Genomic DNA, 18,474 nt, shown 5'->3' on the forward strand with positions numbered 1-18,474 from the left:
GTGGCTACAAGGGATCTTGCCGGGTCTCGGGTGTTTTTGAACATCCTGAGCATCGCAGGAATGTTTTGATGGTAGAATTGGTGGCTGATCCTAGCCTGTGTAAAACCGATCTAAGGCATATTGCAGTGGTTCAGATGTTTGAAGTAGGCAATTGAGCGGCTCTTGAGTGAGAAGTAAGTATATATTGACACGGTCTGTTCCTGCAAGGGAGCACAGATGCTCTCTAGCTTTCCTGATAAGTTGTGCAATAACTTTCTGTTGGGTTGTTATCATTTTAGTAGGTTGGTGTGCTCTGAAAACACATTCAATTTCTATGAGGGGATCTGAGATAGTTGAGTCCCCCTGAAAGAATAATGCATGGAATATTGGACTTTCACCAAGGATTGCAGGGGAGAAAGGAAAAGTAGTGTGGTCTCTGTGTGCCTGTTTAGTTTGAATCACCCAGGATGCCTTTTGTACAGTTGCTTAAGCCTCCGGTGTCAGTGATGACGGGAATTGAGTCCTTCACTGCCTTTAAGGAGCAGCAGGAACAGTGGCGTGAGATCTTCTGTGGTGATTCCCAGCAGTGGATGTACCCAACTGATGCTTCCACAGAGAATTTGGGGTTCTGGCAGAGTCTTTGGGTTGTCCTTGATGTGTAGTGTTTGTGGTGTGATGGTTCTCTCTGCAGTTTTTAGGCCGAGACACTTGCAAGGGGCTGTCCTTTTAACTTTATCTGCTGCAATCTTAAAACTTTTCTCCTGTACCACAGTGATGACCTCATGTACTGCAACATCCAAAATGATTTGAGCTTCTGCTCAAACTAATGTTGCCTTAGCTAGGCTGGCATCATGGTGTAAGGATATCCTAATGGTTGATGCTTCGGCCATTTGTGCAATGGTAGGTTTTGGGGAAAGTGACATGAGGGATGAGAGAAAGAGGAAAAAGAGACATGCAGGTCATTGGGTTAAATAGCCTGTGGAATTTATGCCATTGATTGGAGTCCAGAATCTCTGGAGCACATAATTCCTGCCTCTTCCTAAAATTTCATTGCTGGGTGAGGAGCTCAGCAGTGCTAAAAGCTGAGGCCTGTCCTTTGTGATCCCTTTGGGATGGCAGTGGAAGTGCCCTTAGTGCACAATCAGAGGCACCTTCATGGCTTCTCATGCCATGACACCAAAAGCAAATGTGCAAGGTGGCTTCCTTGAATGACATGTAGTCCTCTGAAATATCTGCAGGCAGTGGTCTTAAACTGCTTTCTGAGCCTGCTCCTTGGGATCAGCTGTAAGGGCCTGAGGGCTGGCCTGAGCCCGGTGCTGTGTCCCACTGGGAGCAGCCGCACAGGCTCACGTGCAGAGCAGGCCCAGCCAGAGGCCCTGGAGATCTCACCTGCCCTGCAGCCACCACTGTCAAGGTGCTGTAAACATCAGCTGGTGCTGACTATCCTCCTGGACCCCTTGGTTTAGTCACTATGGGAATTTCTTTCCTGAATCCCGTGGTATTTCCCCCTGGCAGGTGTGATGGGGATGCTCGGGGAGTGTGGGGCTTTGGGGGCACCTGCCCAGGCAGGGACAGAGCTTGGGCCCCTGTTGGGCCCATGGCCCCCAGCAGCAGCAGCAGCAGCAGCAGCAGCAGCAGCAGCCCCCGGCCAAAAGCCCCGTGCCCCCTGCCCAGCACAGGCTGCCCTGTCCCTGCAGCTGTCACCCGAGTGGGGCCCAAGGGCCAGTGGCCGCTGGCAGCAGCAGGAATGCGGGCAGGGTGAGGATGCCCTGGCCTGGCTTTTGTCTCTGGAACAAAGCGGGCTCAGGGCAGTGCAGAGCAGGCTGGGAAGCAGAGCCCAGGGCCTTTGGAGGCTGCAAGGCTTAAAGATCAGTCCCTGCAGCAGCCCAGATGCAGGTGGCCCAGTTGCTAAGGCTGTGGTGGCCTTGAGAGCGTGCAGGTGGATTTTGCATGGCTGTGGCCTGCTGGCGGCTCTGGGCCCAGGAGTGCCTGTGGCTGCAGCAGGAAGGGTGGCTGAAGGTTTGCTGGCTGCTTTGGTGGCATGGCTGCAGGGGCCAGTGCTGTGAGAGCCCCCTGTGTGAGAGGTGGTGAGAGCTGAGCTCTTGGGGACAGCGCTGTGCCCCAGGCCAGGAAGAGCAGCAGTGCCCAGTGGCAGGAGTGGTGTCAGTGGGAGCCCCTGTGCACAGGGACCCCCAGCCCCGGGGTGGCCGTGCCAGCACCCCCAGGGACCTCCAGCCCAGGGAACATGGAACAAGTGGAACCCACAAGTGTGCAAAGGCTGCCTGTTCCCAAAGGAATGGCCAGGAGAAGTCAGGTTTTAAAGAGAAACAGTATTTATTTGCCGAAGATTGGCAAATCTAGGATTTACAGAACATGTGTCATTATAACAATTGTTATAACAACAACAACAACAATGTACAGAACATATTGACATGGGATCCGATGGGCTAACAATCTTCAAAACGTATTTACAGAAAACTTCTAACGTAGTCAACGTATTTACAGGAACTTCTAAACTTTCAAACGTATTTACAAAAGTATCGGATCTGTGCCATCTTGAGCATGAGTCCTGGAAGAAAGGAAGCAGCAGATCTGGACTCAGCTGGCAGCACTGGGCCCAGCAGGGCTGGGAGCTGGGCCCCAGGGGCTGGGCCGGGGCTGGCAGGGCTGGCGTGGCCCCAGGCAAGCGCAGGGCAGGCCGGGGCTGGTGCTTGTGGCAGCACAATCCAGGCCCCCTGCGGGCACCGTGTCCCTGAGCGGGGCCATCCAGTCCAGCCCCACCCTGGCATCAGGGGACCCAGCGTGTGTGTGGGCAGGGCGTGGGAAGCATCTGCCTGTCTTACCTGTGGGGCTGCATCTTCATCCAAGGACCATGGGCTCCTCCTCATCCTTCTCGTCCACTTCCATATCTTCCATGTTATCCTCCTCATCCACCTCCATCTCTTCGTAGTTGTCCTCCTCATCTACTTCCATGTCCTCAACAGGGGAGGACATGGAAGTAGAGGAGGAGTCCACCTCCATCATCTCTTCGTCATCCAGGCCCAGGTCCACTTCCATGTCCTCCACAGTGTCTCTGTCAGTCTGCAAGGGGCAGCACAATCTCCCAGTGGGCTTCCTGTCACACACCATCCATTCCCACATGGCTGCAGCCTGCCCAGGCCGGGTGCCCCCTGCCTGGCATGGCACTGTACCTCCATTGGCACAGCAGAGCACATTGTGCTGGGATTGGCACTCCAGAGCAGGCGGCAGGAAAAGCCCAGGCAGCAGCAGCAGCAGGTCTGTGCTGAGGGTCAGAGTGCAGGGTGAGCAGCAACTGACCCTCGGCAGCCGGCGAAGTGTCTGCTGTGCTCGTTTCCAGGTCCTGGAGGTTCCACCTGGAACCCTCTGGGCGCTGTGATGTCACTGAAGTTTCAGGGGCGCTGTGCAGTGGGAGATGGGGATGGCAGAATGATCAAATCCTTGAATGGTTTGGCTTGGAAGGGACACTAAAGATGATCTGGTTCCAAGCTGAACAACCTCCCAGCACACCAGGTGGATGTGGTCCCTGTCCCACCTGGCCTTGGATGTTTCTGGGGATGGGGCATCCACAGCCTCTCTGCACTGGTCCCTGTGTCAGGGACAAGCCCCCTGAGAGTAAAGAACTTCTTCCCATCATCAAATCTCTTCCACCTCTTGCAGTTTGATCCCATTCCTCCGTGTCCTGTCACTACAGTTCCTGAGAAAGTGTGCTCTCCCACTTCCCTGTGTTTCAGGCTGTTCCTACAGGGTTACACGTGTGACTTAACCTGCAGACAGGAGAGAGACAAGCCAAGTTCCCAGTCAGAAAAAATGCGGAATGTGGCTTGAGACTGAGAGAATAAGGAAAAAGAAAAGACATGGAAGTCTTTGGGTTGCGTGGGCTGTGGGATTCATGCCTTTTATTAGAGGTCCAGTCCCTGGTGCACTCAGTTCTTGTGTTGCAGCCTGCCCACAGCAACCTCTACGATGGACCTGCACTCGCAGTGGTGGGAGCCAGCTTGCTTGGATGGCTGATGGATGAGGCAAGAGAGGGATCGTTGTGTGGGAATCCAAATAGTGTGGATTGCACTGAAGAGGGTCCAGAAATGGAGACAAAATGGGGCTGGGCACACAATATGGGGGTGAACAGCGCAGGATCGTTACAGTAAGCCAGGACCAAATTGATACAAGAGAGTTGGAACATTCCGGGGGAGTACATATAAGGAAAATGCAGCAGTTGAACTGGGTGATGCCAGCAAAACGTGCTGCATCACCATGAGCCTGCAAATGCCCATGGGCGACACCATTGCATTCAGAGCGGTGACTTTTTTTACCTTGGTCGCTTTGCCCTGAGGTATTACAGTTCCAGTGGTCGGCCCCTGGGCCCTCACATCTCCCCCTTTTTGTTATCTATAAAGAAGGTTTCTGCCATAGACTTTGGGAGGTATTTAGCAAATAAGGATAAAATAACCAACACAATGAATACAAAAAACAACACCCACACAACAGTCTTAACTAAAGATGAAAGCCAGCCTCGCAAACCCCTGTGTTTGGAAAGTCCAGTGAACCAGTTGTTGTTGCCTTCCATCTGGATCTTGTTTCCTTGATCTTTTAGCAGCTGGATGCCCTGGTATACTGACTCCCTATGTGACAGCAGGTAGAAAAAACACATGCCTTGTAGTGCCTGACAGGCATGGCCATGGACAAGAAATTGTGGCTTGTCTGTGGAAGCGCCCAGCTGAAGGCATGCGGCTCAGTGAGGAACATCCAGTTCTGTGCTGCAGTGGCTACAAACGGCAGCATCCTCTGACGTAGGCTAATTTATTATCTGGAGGCTTGGGTGTCCTAAAAGTAAACAGATAAAGAGATTAGAAGATGAAACTTAAGTTGTGTTCCCACTAAACTTTCTCTTCTGTAAGGCAAGCGTGTGAACACAGCTTATTAGAAGAATCATGTATCAATGCTAAAATATAATTTTTACAAATGTTAAGACATAGATCCTGGTTAGTGGTGTCTGAGCTACCTTGGTCTTGGTGTGTGTGGTCAACGCTGCGTAGGAGATCTTCTTCTGTCCTTCTCCTTCTTCTTTTCCAGGCTGTTGCTGCCCCTCTTAGGCTTTCATTCTGTTCTTCCTATGGTGGCTCTGGTGTTTGCCTCACCATTCCCAGAAAGAGTTTTTATGTATTTTGCTGGGATCGATCTTAGGAGTGTTGCTGTAAAGACAAGAGCATCTTCTCTTCCCCAAGTATTTAATGGAAAAGGGCCCATAATTTGTTTAGATTCAGGGTCTTTGGTCAACACAGGTGGCTGTTTTTTTAATTGGGCTGCAGTTGAATTAGTAAAATGCCTGATGACTGGGGGAGTTGCCTCCATAAATGAATTGTTCAAAAAGTTGAATACATTAAAGGCCTTGGCCAGTCTGTCAGTGGAAGATAATATCTGGATTACCCCTCTCAGTTGATCAAGGATCCTTTTGGTGGATCAGTGGGCCCTCTCAGCTATGGACTGTCCTGTGGTGAAGTGTCGTCTGCCTGTGACATGTTTTATACACCAGTGGACAGAAACTTGTTGGAATCAGTGCAAGGTATAAGCAAGAGCATTATTAAATTTAATTTCCTGTAGAACTGCTAAGGTGGAAAAAACGAAAACGTAATGTTTTATAGCATCTTCTGATTTTTCACCAGCATGGGCAGAGGTGAAAACCGCAGTGGAAAAGGCATCGATTGAGACCTGGATGTATTTTAGTCTGCTGAAAAGGACTTAGTGTGGGATGTCTGATTGCCAGATGTGGAGACTCTCTATTCCTCTTGGATGGACTGCAGCTCTGGCAGAAGCAAGGCCATGTTCCTGACAATTTGGGCAGGTGGCTACAAGGGATCTTGCCGGGTCTCGGGTGTTTTTGAACATCCTGAGCATCGCAGGAATGTTTTGATGGTAGAATTGGTGGCTGATCCTAGCCTGTGTAAAACCGATCTAAGGCATATTGCAGTGGTTCAGATGTTTGAAGTATGCAATTGAGCGGCTCTTGAGTGAGAAGTAAGTATATATTGACACGGTCTGTTCCTGCAAGGGAGCACAGATGCTCTCTAGCTTTCCTGATAAGTTGTGCAATAACTTTCTGTTGGGTTGTTATCATTTTAGTAGGTTGGTGTGCTCTGAAAACACATTCAATTTCTATGAGGGGATCTGAGATAGTTGAGTCCCCCTGAAAGAATAATGCATGGAATATTGGACTTACACCAAGGATTGCCAGGGAGAAAGGAAATGTAGTGTGGTATCTGTGTGCCTGTTTAGTTTGAATCACCCAGGATGCCTTTTGTACAGTTGCTTAAGCCTCCGGTGTCAGTGATGACGGGAATTGAGTCCTTCACTGCCTTTAAGGAGCAGCAGGAACAGTGGCGTGAGATCTTCTGTGGTGATTCCCAGCAGTGGATGTACCCAACTGATGCTTCCACAGAAAATTTGGGGTTCTGGCAGAGTCTTTGGGTTGTCCTTGATGTGCAGTGTTTGTGGCGTGATGGTTCTCTCTGCAGTTTTTAGGCCGAGACACTTGCAAGGGGCTGTCCTTTGAACTTTATCTGCTGCAATCTTAAAACTTTTCTCCTGTACCGCAGTGATGACATCATGTACTGCAACATCCAAAATGATTTGAGCTTCTGCTCAAACTAATGTTGCCTTAGCTAGGCTGGCATCATGGTGTAAGGATATCCTAATGGTTGATGCTTCGGCCATTTGTGCAATGGTAGGTTTTGGGGAAAGTGACATGAGGGATGAGAGAAAGAGGAAAAAGAGACATGCAGGTCATTGGGTTAAATAGCCTGTGGAATTTATGCCATTGATTGGAGTCCAGAATCTCTGGAGCACATAATTCCTGCCTCTTCCTAAAATTTCATTGCTGGGTGAGGAGCTCAGCAGTGCTGAAAGCAGAGGCCTGTCCTTTGTGATCCCTTTGGGATGGCAGTGGAAGTGCCCTTAGTGCACAATCAGAGGCACCTTCATGGCTTCTCATGCCATGACACCAAAAGCAAATGTGCAAAGTGGCTTCCTAGAATGACATGTAGTCCTCTGAAATATCTGCAGGCAGTGGTCTGAAACTGCTTTCTGAGCCTGCTCCTTGGGATCAGCTGTGAGGGCCTGAGGGCTGGCCTGAGCCCGGTGCTGTGTCCCACTGGGAGCAGCCGCACAGGCTCACGTGCAGAGCAGGCACTGCCAGAGGCCCTGGAGATCTCACCTGCCCTGCAGCCACCACTGTCAAGGTGCTGTAGACATCAGCTGGTGCTGACTATCCCCTTGGACCCCTTGGTTTAGTCACTATGGGGAATTTCTTTCCTAAATCCCGTGGGATTTCCCCCTGGCAGGTGTGATGGGGATGCTCGGGGAGTGTGCGGCTTTGGGGGCACCTGCCCAGGCAGGGACTGAGCTGGGGCCCCTGTTGGGCCCATGGCCCCCAGCAGCAGCAGCAGCAGCAGCAGCAGCAGCAGCAGCAGCAGCAGCAACACCAGCCCCCGGCCAAAAGCCCCGTGCCCCCTGCCCAGCACAGGCTGCCCTGTCCCTGCAGCTGTCACCCGAGTGGGGCCCAAGGGCCAGTGGCCGCTGGCAGCAGCAGGAATTCGGGCAGGGTGAGGATACCCTGGCTTGACTTTTGTCTCTGGAACAAAGCGGGCTCAGGGCAGTGCTGAGCAGGCTGGGAAGCAGAGCCCAGGGCCTTTGGAGGCTGCAAGGCTTAAAGATCAGCCCCTGCAGCAGCCCAGATGCAGGTGGCCCAGTTGCCAAGGCTGTGGTGACCTTGAGAGCGTGCAGGTGGATTTTGCATGGCTGTGGCCTGCTGGCGGCTCTAGGCCCAGGAGTGCCTGTGGCTGCAGCAGGAAGGGTGGCTGAAGGTTTGCTGCCTGCTTTGGTGGCATGGCTGCAGGGCCAGTGCTGTGAGAGCCCCCTGTGTGAGAGCTGGTGAGAGCTGAGCTCTTGGGGACAGCGCTGTGCCCCAGGCCAGGAAGAGCAGCAGTGCCCAGTGCCAGGAGTGGTGTCAGTGGGAGCCCCTGTGCACAGGGACCCCCAGCCCCGGGGTGGCCGTGCCAGCACCCCCAGGGACCTCCAGCCCAGGGAACGTGGAACAAGTAGAACCCACAAGTGTGCAAAGGCTGCCTGTTCCCAAAGGAATGGCCAGGAGAAGTCAGGTTTTAAAGAGAAACAGTATTTATTTGCCGAAGATTGGCAAATCTAGGATTTACAGAACATGTGTCATTATAACAATTGTTATAACAACAACAACAACAATGTACAGAACATATTGACATGGGATCCGATGGGCTAACAATCTTCAAAACGTATTTACAGAAAACTTCTAACGTAGTCAACGTATTTACAGGAACTTCTAAACTCTCAAACGTATTTACAAAGGCGTGGCATCTGCGCCATGATGTGCATGAGTCCTGGAAGAAAGGAAGCAGCAGAGCTGGACTCAGCTGGCAGCACTGGGCCCAGCAGGGCTGGGAGCTGGGCCCCAGGGGCTGGGCCGGGGCTGGCAGGGCTGGCGTGGCCCCAGGCAAGCGCAGGGCAGGCCGGGGCTGGTGCTTGTGGCAGCACAATCCAGGGCCCCTGCGGGCACCGTGTCCCTGAGCGGGGCCATCCAGCCCAGCCCCAGCCTGCCGTCAGGGGACCCAGTGTGTGTGTGGGCAGGGTGTGGGAAGCATCTGCCTGTCTTACCTGTGGGGCTGCATCTTCATCCAAGGACCATGGGTCCTCCTCATCCTTCTCGTCCACTTCCATATCTTCCATGTTATCCTCCTCATCCACCTCCATCTCTTCGTAGTTGTCCTCCTCATCTACTTCCATGTTCTCAACAGTGGAGGACATGGAAGTAGAGGAGGAGTCCACCTCCATCATCTCTTCCTCATCCATGCCCAGGTCCACTTCCATGTCCTCCACAGTGTCTCTGTCAGTCTGCAAGGGGCAGCACAATCTCCCAGTGGGCTTCCTGTCCCACAACATCCATTCCCACATGGCTGCAGCCTGCCCAGGCCGGGTGCCCCCTGCCTGGCATGGCACTGTACCTCCATTGGCACAGCAGAGCACATTGTGCTGGGATTGGCGCTCCAGAGCAGGCGGCAGGAAAAGCCCAGGCAGCAGCAGCAGCAGGTCTGTGCTGAGGGTCAGAGTGCAGGGTGAGCAGCAACTGACCCTCGGCAGCCGGCGAAGTGTCTGCTGTGCTCGTTTCCAGGACCTGGAGGTTCCACCTGGAACCCTCTGGGCGCTGTGATGTCACTGAAGTTTCAGGGGCGCTGTGCAGTGGGAGATGGGGATGGCAGAATGATCAAATCCTTGAATGGTTTGGCTTGGAAGGGACACTAAAGATGATGTGGTTCCAAGCTGAGCAAGCTCCCAGCACACCAGGTGGATGTTGCCCCTGTCCCACCTGGCCTTGGATGTTTCTGGGGATGGGGCATCCACAGCCTCTCTGCACTGGTCCCTGTGTCAGGGACAAGCACCCTGAGAGTAAAGAACTTCTTCCCATCATCAAATCTCTTCCACCTCTTGCAGTCTGATCCCATTCCTCCGTGTCCTGTCACTACAGTTCCTGAGAAAATGTGTTCTCCCACTTCCCTGTGTTTCAGACTGTTCCTACAGGGTTACACGTGTGACTTAACCTGCAGACAGGAGAGAGACAAGCCAAGTTCCCAGTCAGAAAAAATGCGGAATGTGGCTTGAGAACTGAGAGAATAAGGAAAAAGAAAAGACAAGGAAGTCTTTGGGTTGCGTGGGCTGTGGGATTCATGCCTTTTATTAGAGGTCCAGTCCCTGGTGCACTCAGTTCTTGTGTTGCAGCCTGCCCACAGCAACCTCTGCGATGGACCTGCACTCGCAGAGGTGGGAGCCGGCTTGCTTGGATGGCTGATGGATGAGGCAAGAGAGGGATCGTTGTGTGGGAATCCAAATAATGTGGATTGCACTGAAGAGGGTCCAGAAATGGAGACAAAATGGGGCTGGGCACACAATATGGGGGTGAACAGCGCAGGATCATTACAGTAAGCCAGGACCAAATTGATACAAGAGAGTTGGAACATTCCGGGGGAGTACATATAAGGAAAGTGCAGCAGTTGAACTGGGTGATGCCAGCAAAACGTGCTGCATCACCATGAGCCTGCAAATGCCCATGGGCGACACCATTGCATTCAGAGCGGTGACTTTTTTTACCTTGGTCGCTTTGCCCTGAGGTATTACAGTTCCAGTGGTCGGCCCCTGGGCCCTCACATCTCCCCCTTTTTGTTATCTATCAAGAAGGTTTCTGCCATAGACTTTTGGAGGTATTTAGCAAAAAAGGATAAAATAACCAACACAATGAATACAAAAAACAAAACCCACACAACAGTCTTAACTAAAGATGAAAGCCAGCCTCGCAAACCCCTGTGTTTGGAAAGTCCAGTGAACCAGTTGTTGTTGCCTTCCATCTGGATCTTGTTTCCTTGATCTTTTAGCAGCTGGATGCCCTGGTATACTGACTCCCTATGTGACAGCAGGTAGAAAAAACACATGCCTTGTAGTGCCTGACAGGCATGGCCATGGACAAGAAATTGTGGCTTGTCTGTGGAAGCGCCCAGCTGGAGGCATGCGGCTCAGTGAGGAACATCCAGTTGTCTGCTGCAGCGGCTACAAATGTCAGAATCCTCTGACGTAGGCTAATTTATTATCTGGAGGCTTGGGTGTCCTAAAAGTAAACAGATAAAGAGATTAGAAGATGAAACTTAAGTTGTGTTCCCACTAAACTTTCTCTTCTGTAAGGCCAGGGTGTGAACACAGCTTATTAGAAGAATCATGTATCAATGCTAAAATATAATTTTTACAAATGTTAAGACATAGATCCTGGTTAGTGGTGTCTGAGCTACCTTGGTCTTGGTGTGTGTGGTCAACGCTGCGTAGGAGATCTTCTTCTGTCCTTCTCCTTCTTCTTTTCCAGGCTGTTGCTGCCCCTCTTAGGCTTTCATTCTGTTCTTCCTATGGTGGCTCTGGTGTTTGCCTCACCATTCCCAGAAAGAGTTTTTATGTATTTTGCTGGGATCGATCTTAGGAGTGTTGCTGTAAAGACAAGGGCATCTTCTCTTCCCCAAGTATTTAATGGAAAAGGGCCCATAATTTGTTTAGATTCAGGGTCTTTGGTCAACACAGGTGGCTGTTTTTTTAATTGGGCTGCAGTTGAATTAGTAAAATGCCTGATGACTGGGGGAGTTGCCTCCATAAATGAATTGTTCAAAAAGTTGAATACATTAAAGGCCTTGGCCAGTCTGTCAGTGGAAGATAATATCTGGATTACCCCTCTCAGTTGATCAAGGATCCTTTTGGTGGATCAGTGGGCCCTCTCAGCTATGGACTGTCCTGTGGTGAAGTGTCGTATGCCTGTGACATGTTTTATACACCAGTGGACAGAAACTTGTTGGAATCAGTGCAAGGTATAAGCAAGAGCATTATTAAATTTAATTTCCTGTAGAACTGCTAAGGTGGAAAAAACGAAAACGTAATGTTTTATAGCATCTTCTGATTTTTCACCAGCATGGGCAGAGGTGAAAACCACAGTGGAAAAGGCATCGATTGAGACCTGGATGTATTTTATTCTGCTGAAAGGGACTTAGTGGGGGATGTCTGATTGCCAGATGTGGAGACTCTCTATTCCTATTGGATGGACTGCAGCTCTGGCAGAAGCAAGGCCATGTTCCTGACAATTTGGGCAGGTGGCTACAAGGGATCTTGCAGGGTCTCGGGTGTTTTTGAACATCCTGAGCATCGCAGGAATGTTTTGATGGTAGAATTGGTGGCTGATCCTAGCCTGTGTAAAACCGATCTAAGGCATATTGCAGTGGTTCAGATGTTTGAAGTAGGCAATTGAGGGGCTCTTGAGTGAGAAGTAAGTATATATTGACACGGTCTGTTCCTGCAAGGGAGCACAGATGCTCTCTAGCTTTCCTGATAAGTTGTGCAATAACTTTCTGTTGGGTTGTTATCATTTTAGTAGGTTGGTGTGCTCTGAAAACACATTCAATTTCTATGAGGGGATCTGAGATAGTTGAGTCCCCCTGAAAGAATAATGCATGGAATATTGGACTTTCACCAAGGATTGCAGGGGAGAAAGGAAAAGTAGTGTGGTCTCTGTGTGCCTGTTTAGTTTGAATCACCCAGGATGCCTTTTGTACAGTTGCTTAAGCCTCCGGTGTCAGTGATGACGGGAATTGAGTCCTTCACTGCCTTTAAGGAGCAGCAGGAACAGTGGCGTGAGATCTTCTGTGGTGATTCCCAGCAGTGGATGTACCCAACTGATGCTTCCACAGAGAATTTGGGGTTCTGGCAGAGTCTTTGGGTTGTCCTTGATGTGTAGTGTTTGTGGTGTGATGGTTCTCTCTGCAGTTTTTAGGCCGAGACACTTGCAAGGGGCTGTCCTTTTAACTTTATCTGCTGCAATCTTAAAACTTTTCTCCTGTACCACAGTGATGACCTCATGTACTGCAACATCCAAAATGATTTGAGCTTCTGCTCAAACTAATGTTGCCTTAGCTAGGCTGGCATCATGGTGTAAGGATATCCTAATGGTTGATGCTTCGGCCATTTGTGCAATGGTAGGTTTTGGGGAAAGTGACATGAGGGATGAGAGAAAGAGGAAAAAGAGACATGCAGGTCATTGGGTTAAATAGCCTGTGGAATTTATGCCATTGATTGGAGTCCAGAATCTCTGGAGCACATAATTCCTGCCTCTTCCTAAAATTTCATTGCTGGGTGAGGAGCTCAGCAGTGCTAAAAGCTGAGGCCTGTCCTTTGTGATCCCTTTGGGATGGCAGTGGAAGTGCCCTTAGTGCACAATCAGAGGCACCTTCATGGCTTCTCATGCCATGACACCAAAAGCAAATGTGCAAGGTGGCTTCCTTGAATGACATGTAGTCCTCTGAAATATCTGCAGGCAGTGGTCTTAAACTGCTTTCTGAGCCTGCTCCTTGGGATCAGCTGTAAGGGCCTGAGGGCTGGCCTGAGCCCGGTGCTGTGTCCCACTGGGAGCAGCCGCACAGGCTCACGTGCAGAGCAGGCCCAGCCAGAGGCCCTGGAGATCTCACCTGCCCTGCAGCCACCACTGTCAAGGTGCTGTAAACATCAGCTGGTGCTGACTATCCTCCTGGACCCCTTGGTTTAGTCACTATGGGAATTTCTTTCCTGAATCCCGTGGTATTTCCCCCTGGCAGGTGTGATGGGGATGCTCGGGGAGTGTGGGGCTTTGGGGGCACCTGCCCAGGCAGGGACAGAGCTTGGGCCCCTGTTGGGCCCATGGCCCCCAGCAGCAGCAGCAGCAGCAGCAGCAGCAGCAGCAGCCCCCGGCCAAAAGCCCCGTGCCCCCTGCCCAGCACAGGCTGCCCTGTCCCTGCAGCTGTCACCCGAGTGGGGCCCAAGGGCCAGTGGCCGCTGGCAGCAGCAGGAATGCGGGCAGGGTGAGGATGCCCTGGCCTGGCTTTTGTCTCTGGAACAAAGCGGGCTCAGGGCAGTGCAGAGCAGGCTGGGAAGCAGAGCCCAGGGCCTTTGGAGGCTGCAAGGCTTAAAGATCAGTCCCTGCAGCAGCCCAGATGCAGGTGGCCCAGTTGCTAAGGCTGTGGTGGCCTTGAGAGCGTGCAGGTGGATTTTGCATGGCTGTGGCCTGCTGGCGGCTCTGGGCCCAGGAGTGCCTGTGGCTGCAGCAGGAAGGGTGGCTGAAGGTTTGCTGGCTGCTTTGGTGGCATGGCTGCAGGGGCCAGTGCTGTGAGAGCCCCCTGTGTGAGAGGTGGTGAGAGCTGAGCTCTTGGGGACAGCGCTGTGCCCCAGGCCAGGAAGAGCAGCAGTGCCCAGTGCCAGGAGTGGTGTCAGTGGGAGCCCCTGTGCACAGGGACCCCCAGCCCCGGGGTGGCCGTGCCAGCACCCCCAGGGACCTCCAGCCCAGGGAACATGGAACAAGTGGAACCCACAAGTGTGCAAAGGCTGCCTGTTCCCAAAGGAATGGCCAGGAGAAGTCAGGTTTTAAAGAGAAACAGTATTTATTTGCCGAAGATTGGCAAATCTAGGATTTACAGAACATGTGTCATTATAACAATTGTTATAACAACAACAACAACAATGTACAGAACATATTGACATGGGATCCGATGGGCTAACAATCTTCAAAACGTATTTACAGAAAACTTCTAACGTAGTCAACGTATTTACAGGAACTTCTAAACTTTCAAACGTATTTACAAAAGTATCGGATCTGTGCCATCTTGAGCATGAGTCCTGGAAGAAAGGAAGCAGCAGATCTGGACTCAGCTGGCAGCACTGGGCCCAGCAGGGCTGGGAGCTGGGCCCCAGGGGCTGGGCCGGGGCTGGCAGGGCTGGCGTGGCCCCAGGCAAGCGCAGGGCAGGCCGGGGCTGGTGCTTGTGGCAGCACAATCCAGGCCCCCTGCGGGCACCGTGTCCCTGAGCGGGGCCATCCAGTCCAGCCCCACCCTGGCATCAGGGGACCCAGCGTGTGTGTGGGCAGGGCGTGGGAAGCATCTGCCTGTCTTACCTGTGGGGCTGCATCTTCATCCAAGGACCATGGGCTCCTCCTCATCCTTCTCGTCCACTTCCATATCTTCCATGTTATCCTCCTCATCCACCTCCATCTCTTCGTAGTTGTCCTCCTCATCTACTTCCATGTCCTCAACAGGGGAGGACATGGAAGTAGAGGAGGAGTCCACCTCCATCATCTCTTCGTCATCCAGGCCCAGGTCCACTTCCATGTCCTCCACAGTGTCTCTGTCAGTCTGCAAGGGGCAGCACAATCTCCCAGTGGGCTTCCTGTCACACACCATCCATTCCCACATGGCTGCAGCCTGCCCAGGCCGGGTGCCCCCTGCCTGGCATGGCACTGTACCTCCATTGGCACAGCAGAGCACATTGTGCTGGGATTGGCACTCCAGAGCAGGCGGCAGGAAAAGCCCAGGCAGCAGCAGCAGCAGGTCTGTGCTGAGGGTCAGAGTGCAGGGTGAGCAGCAACTGACCCTCGGCAGCCGGCGAAGTGTCTGCTGTGCTCGTTTCCAGGTCCTGGAGGTTCCACCTGGAACCCTCTGGGCGCTGTGATGTCACTGAAGTTTCAGGGGCGCTGTGCAGTGGGAGATGGGGATGGCAGAATGATCAAATCCTTGAATGGTTTGGCTTGGAAGGGACACTAAAGATGATCTGGTTCCAAGCTGAACAACCTCCCAGCACACCAGGTGGATGTGGTCCCTGTCCCACCTGGCCTTGGATGTTTCTGGGGATGGGGCATCCACAGCCTCTCTGCACTGGTCCCTGTGTCAGGGACAAGCACCCTGAGAGTAAAGAACTTCTTCCCATCATCAAATCTCTTCCACCTCTTGCAGTTTGATCCCATTCCTCCGTGTCCTGTCACTACAGTTCCTGAGAAAGTGTGCTCTCCCACTTCCCTGTGTTTCAGGCTGTTCCTACAGGGTTACACGTGTGACTTAACCTGCAGACAGGAGAGAGACAAGCCAAGTTCCCAGTCAGAAAAAATGCGGAATGTGGCTTGAGACTGAGAGAATAAGGAAAAAGAAAAGACATGGAAGTCTTTGGGTTGCGTGGGCTGTGGGATTCATGCCTTTTATTAGAGGTCCAGTCCCTGGTGCACTCAGTTCTTGTGTTGCAGCCTGCCCACAGCAACCTCTACGATGGACCTGCACTCGCAGTGGTGGGAGCCAGCTTGCTTGGATGGCTGATGGATGAGGCAAGAGAGGGATCGTTGTGTGGGAATCCAAATAGTGTGGATTGCACTGAAGAGGGTCCAGAAATGGAGACAAAATGGGGCTGGGCACACAATATGGGGGTGAACAGCGCAGGATCGTTACAGTAAGCCAGGACCAAATTGATACAAGAGAGTTGGAACATTCCGGGGGAGTACATATAAGGAAAATGCAGCAGTTGAACTGGGTGATGCCAGCAAAACGTGCTGCATCACCATGAGCCTGCAAATGCCCATGGGCGACACCATTGCATTCAGAGCGGTGACTTTTTTTACCTTGGTCGCTTTGCCCTGAGGTATTACAGTTCCAGTGGTCGGCCCCTGGGCCCTCACATCTCCCCCTTTTTGTTATCTATAAAGAAGGTTTCTGCCATAGACTTTGGGAGGTATTTAGCAAATAAGGATAAAATAACCAACACAATGAATACAAAAAACAACACCCACACAACAGTCTTAACTAAAGATGAAAGCCAGCCTCGCAAACCCCTGTGTTTGGAAAGTCCAGTGAACCAGTTGTTGTTGCCTTCCATCTGGATCTTGTTTCCTTGATCTTTTAGCAGCTGGATGCCCTGGTATACTGACTCCCTATGTGACAGCAGGTAGAAAAAACACATGCCTTGTAGTGCCTGACAGGCATGGCCATGGACAAGAAATTGTGGCTTGTCTGTGGAAGCGCCCAGCTGAAGGCATGCGGCTCAGTGAGGAACATCCAGTTCTGTGCTGCAGTGGCTACAAACGGCAGCATCCTCTGACGTAGGCTAATTTATTATCTGGAGGCTTGGGTGTCCTAAAAGTAAACAGATAAAGAGATTAGAAGATGAAACTTAAGTTGTGTTCCCACTAAACTTTCTCTTCTGTAAGGCAAGCGTGTGAACACAGCTTATTAGAAGAATCATGTATCAATGCTAAAATATAATTTTTACAAATGTTAAGACATAGATCCTGGTTAGTGGTGTCTGAGCTATCTTGGTCTTGGTGTGTGTGGTCAACGCTGCGTAGGAGATCTTCTTCTGTCCTTCTCCTTCTTCTTTTCCAGGCTGTTGCTGCCCCTCTTAGGCTTTCATTCTGTTCTTCCTATGGTGGCTCTGGTGTTTGCCTCACCATTCCCAGAAAGAGTTTTTATGTATTTTGCTGGGATCGATCTTAGGAGTGTTGCTGTAAAGACAAGAGCATCTTCTCTTCCCCAAGTATTTAATGGAAAAGGGCCCATAATTTGTTTAGATTCAGGGTCTTTGGTCAACACAGGTGGCTGTTTTTTTAATTGGGCTGCAGTTGAATTAGTAAAATGCCTGATGACTGGGGGAGTTGCCTCCATAAATGAATTGTTCAAAAAGTTGAATACATTAAAGGCCTTGGCCAGTCTGTCAGTGGAAGATAATATCTGGATTACCCCTCTCAGTTGATCAAGGATCCTTTTGGTGGATCAGTGGGCCCTCTCAGCTATGGACTGTCCTGTGGTGAAGTGTCGTCTGCCTGTGACATGTTTTATACACCAGTGGACAGAAACTTGTTGGAATCAGTGCAAGGTATAAGCAAGAGCATTATTAAATTTAATTTCCTGTAGAACTGCTAAGGTGGAAAAAACGAAAACGTAATGTTTTATAGCATCTTCTGATTTTTCACCAGCATGGGCAGAGGTGAAAACCGCAGTGGAAAAGGCATCGATTGAGACCTGGATGTATTTTATTCTGCTGAAAAGGACTTAGTGTGGGATGTCTGATTGCCAGATGTGGAGACTCTCTATTCCTCTTGGATGGACTGCAGCTCTGGCAGAAGCAAGGCCATGTTCCTGACAATTTGGGCAGGTGGCTACAAGGGATCTTGCCGGGTCTCGGGTGTTTTTGAACATCCTGAGCATCGCAGGAATGTTTTGATGGTAGAATTGGTGGCTGATCCTAGCCTGTGTAAAACCGATCTAAGGCATATTGCAGTGGTTCAGATGTTTGAAGTATGCAATTGAGCGGCTCTTGAGTGAGAAGTAAGTATATATTGACACGGTCTGTTCCTGCAAGGGAGCACAGATGCTCTCTAGCTTTCCTGATAAGTTGTGCAATAACTTTCTGTTGGGTTGTTATCATTTTAGTAGGTTGGTGTGCTCTGAAAACACATTCAATTTCTATGAGGGGATCTGAGATAGTTGAGTCCCCCTGAAAGAATAATGCATGGAATATTGGACTTACACCAAGGATTGCCAGGGAGAAAGGAAATGTAGTGTGGTATCTGTGTGCCTGTTTAGTTTGAATCACCCAGGATGCCTTTTGTACAGTTGCTTAAGCCTCCGGTGTCAGTGATGACGGGAATTGAGTCCTTCACTGCCTTTAAGGAGCAGCAGGAACAGTGGCGTGAGATCTTCTGTGGTGATTCCCAGCAGTGGATGTACCCAACTGATGCTTCCACAGAAAATTTGGGGTTCTGGCAGAGTCTTTGGGTTGTCCTTGATGTGCAGTGTTTGTGGCGTGATGGTTCTCTCTGCAGTTTTTAGGCCGAGACACTTGCAAGGGGCTGTCCTTTGAACTTTATCTGCTGCAATCTTAAAACTTTTCTCCTGTACCGCAGTGATGACATCATGTACTGCAACATCCAAAATGATTTGAGCTTCTGCTCAAACTAATGTTGCCTTAGCTAGGCTGGCATCATGGTGTAAGGATATCCTAATGGTTGATGCTTCGGCCATTTGTGCAATGGTAGGTTTTGGGGAAAGTGACATGAGGGATGAGAGAAAGAGGAAAAAGAGACATGCAGGT

Source organism: Melozone crissalis, unplaced genomic scaffold (assembly GCF_028551555.1).
Source record: "Melozone crissalis strain CALT ecotype California unplaced genomic scaffold, PUWL_Pcris_2 ptg000140l_1, whole genome shotgun sequence".
NCBI classification, from domain to species: Eukaryota; Metazoa; Chordata; class Aves; order Passeriformes; family Passerellidae; genus Melozone; species Melozone crissalis.